This window comes from Prenolepis imparis, unplaced genomic scaffold (assembly GCF_030444845.1).
Source record: "Prenolepis imparis isolate NDT839.2.m4 unplaced genomic scaffold, iyPreImpa1.0 SCAF_1, whole genome shotgun sequence".
NCBI lineage: Eukaryota > Metazoa > Arthropoda > Insecta > Hymenoptera > Formicidae > Prenolepis > Prenolepis imparis.
The window spans coordinates 26745129-26748696 of NW_028141159.1; the positions used below are offsets into that span (position 1 = coordinate 26745129).

Consider the following 3568-nt stretch of genomic DNA (forward strand, 5'->3'; position numbering starts at 1 on the left):
TTATAAATGGAAATTACTCTTTGCTAATTATTCTCGTTCTCTTGTTGTGTATTACAGATAGTAGCAGAACATTCAGCAGATTTTTAAAAAGTATTATATATATACACAAGTTTATAGCAAAATCTGTGATATTTTTTGAAAGAAGCAGCAATATAAGTTACGTAAGTTTATTTTATAATTATTCAAATGTGCATGTTTAAATTTTAACATTGTTAAAATGAATCCCTTTAAAATTCGAAATGTTAAAATCTCACGTGGGCGGAAACCGTTGTTTAAGTTATTACCACGTCAACGTATACGCATATTAAACTTGTTGCGTCAGAATAATCAAAGGGATAATAACACAAATAATGTACTGATAGATACTGTGATTGACCATTGTATTACTAAAAATCCAGTATCGCATGATTCTTTCATCAATGAAAGATCTGATATCAGTGAACAGTATAGTGAACTTTCTTCTGTTGTCAATGAACAATGTAACGTTTCTTCTTGTGGTCCAATGAATGTCGATAATTGTAATTTTTATCTACCAAAAAGAGACATTTTATCTACTAATGAAAGTGATTGCAATTCAAATGCAAAAGTAAATAGTTTCGATACATTTCAAAAATCTCTTGCAGAATCTTTTATACAAGGAAATCTTACACATACACAAGGGAATCTTACACAAGGGAATATAATTTTAAGGACGTTACGATCATTATCATATCTCTCGTATCTCCCAAAAGATTCTCGAACATTATTAAATACTCCGCGTAAAGGTCCTAATATATCTAAAGTTGATCCTGGAGAATATTTACATATAGGATTTGTGAAAGCTCTTATTAAAATTATGCAAAAAACACCATCGAACTTAATTCCACATATACTTAAAGTAGATTGGAGTACTGACGGTGCTAGATTGAACAAGTCAGGTAATATGCAAATCTGGCCGATTCAATGTTCCATAGCTAACATCACTAATTCTAAACCTGAAATTGTAGGAATTTATAAAGGACCAAAAAAACCATATAGCATTGATCTTTTTCTTCATCAGTTCATTGATGACGTTCTTCAAGTTGTTAGAAACGGTATTTTATTTCGTCAAAAACATATTCCAGTGATATTACGAGCCTTCATTGCAGATACACCTGCACGTTCTTGGATATTGAATCATTTTGGACATATTTCCAGTAATCCGTGTTCCAAATGCAAAGTTACTGGTATTCGATGTGAGAACCAAATGGTCTTTATGGGCACAAATCATCAATTACGAACAGATGATGAATATGCTCAGCTCATTGATGAAGATCATCATAAAGGACCGACTCCAGTAAGTCGTTTATCAATGGGTATGGTTTCCCAAGTACCTGTTGAATATATGCATTTAATTTGTATAGGTGTTGTTAAAAAGTTATTGACTGCATGGATTACTGGAAAGTATGGAAAAAAAATGAAATTGTCTGGTCGAAACCAAAATTTGATTTCAAAAAGACTTCAACATCTTGCACAGTATTGTCCACGAGAATTCGCAAGAAAACCAAGATCGCTAGCTGATTATAAAGATTATAAAGCAACTGAAGGTCGTCAATTTATTTTGTATATTGGACCAATAGTTTTACAAGGTATTATGGAAGAACAAGGTTATATTCATTTTTTACTTTTGCATGCGGCAATTCGTGCACTATGTTGTCCATCAATTTCGCAAACATCGTTGCTTTTTGCAAAACTTGCTCTTCATAAATTTGTACAAAAATGTCCTCAATTTTATAAACATACTTTTCTCTCGTATAATGTTCATGCGTTGCTACACTTAGCACAAGATGTTGAATGGCTAGGTCCTCTTGATTCCTTCTCAGCTTTTCCTTACGAAAATAATATATCGTTTTTTAGAAAATATTATAGAAAACCTCATCGACCTCTACAATAATTTTTTTATAGACAAGCAGAAAAAGAAAACCGAGAAAAAATTAAACCTGTGACAGATTTAGATACAATTAAATTTTTTGGAAAACATAATAAAGGTCCTCTGCCTTTGAAACTTTCAGTGCATACTTTTCAATATAAAAAGCTGCGAAGTAAGAGCATTTTTATAAATGTTGATTCTTTAAGTGATAGATGTTGTGTTCTTCGTGATTCGTCAATATGCATTATATATAATATTATTGAAGTAGAAAATTTACATCATTTAATAATTAAAAAATTTGAAATTGTCGAAGATTTTTATGATGTCAGTATCCCCTCTTCATTAATCGGTATATTTAAATGGTCCGTATTGAATAACAATTTCAGTGTTGTATCTATTCATGAAATTAAGGCCAAATGTTATTTCATGCCATGCTGGACAGTTAACAATGATGAGAGTTCAGATTGCAGTATTATTGAGAATAATGAGCCTATTGTTGGAAAATATATTGTTTTAATTCTACTCTAATCATAATATTACATATAATCACAATATTTATTATGTTTTTTATATTTCCGTCTTCTTCTATTTTTTAACATGATGTATTTGTACGTGTTATGTATAGGTATTTCTTTACGGTTTGTTGCATGAGCACAGAGAAAATATTAGGAACTATTATAGAAATAAATATGGAATGCATGTTCCCAATTTTTTGCCATCATGTATCTTTGTAAGTTTTAAATTAAAATTCTATTAAAGTACTCTACTTGAAATTAATTAACGAATGTGTTTTGTTAATATTTTATTTCCACAAGGCTTAGTTTGCGAAAAACCTTTTATTTTCAATCGCTTATAACTCGTAAATTATTGAAAAGATTAGTGCTTCGACATTTTCACTGAGGAAAAAAATGTCTCCAAATGATCCCAGGAATCTGCTATTTACAGATTATAATACGGTAGGTCTGGGACACTGTATATTGCTATCTGTTCCTCTCTCTATTGGTAAATATTTTCCATTCTCTGTTCCTATTACTTGTACTTTTGCATTGTGTAACAGGCCTAATGCTTAATATTTATTCCTATTCCTAATATTTTCTCTATTGTACGCAGGATCTAACAATAAATATTATATTTTTATGTGTAGGAAAAATGTGTTTGATGTACAGTGCTTTATTTCTGTAATGAATTCTATGTACTTTCTTGAGTTGTTTATATGACTATATATTATATTAATGTTTAGTTATTAGTATAATATATATATATTAATATATATTAAAATATTTCTTTTTTATTTGATTTATTAAAATATTATTATCAGAATGGAAGCTGGGAGAAAAAATATTATTAAACGTCGACAACTTGGCCGTACTAACTTCGCATTGAATACGAACAGGACAATCAAAACGGTAAAACTATATACATATGTATATATAATAATTATTTAGCTATTTAGAATAATAACGTTTAATTAAAATAACGAAAATTTTTATTTATAGCTTAGGTCATCCTTCTCGTCAAATCGTACGGCCTAAAAAATATATGACTACTTCATCGTCAGATAAGGAGAAAGTTAAAAGAAATCGAAAGAACGATTGTGATCAATCTGATCAGACTATTGACATAGAAAATGATATTGACCAAATAAGATGTGAATTAAACCTGAATAAGGAAAACGAAGCT

General features: G+C 29.7%; 1 pseudogene; it reads left to right on the forward strand.

Moving 5' to 3' along the window:
• Window positions 1-502: 502 nt before the first annotated feature.
• LOC145938826 (uncharacterized) lies at window positions 503-2416 on the forward strand (annotated as a pseudogene).
• The last annotated feature ends 1152 nt before the right edge of the window (window positions 2417-3568 follow it).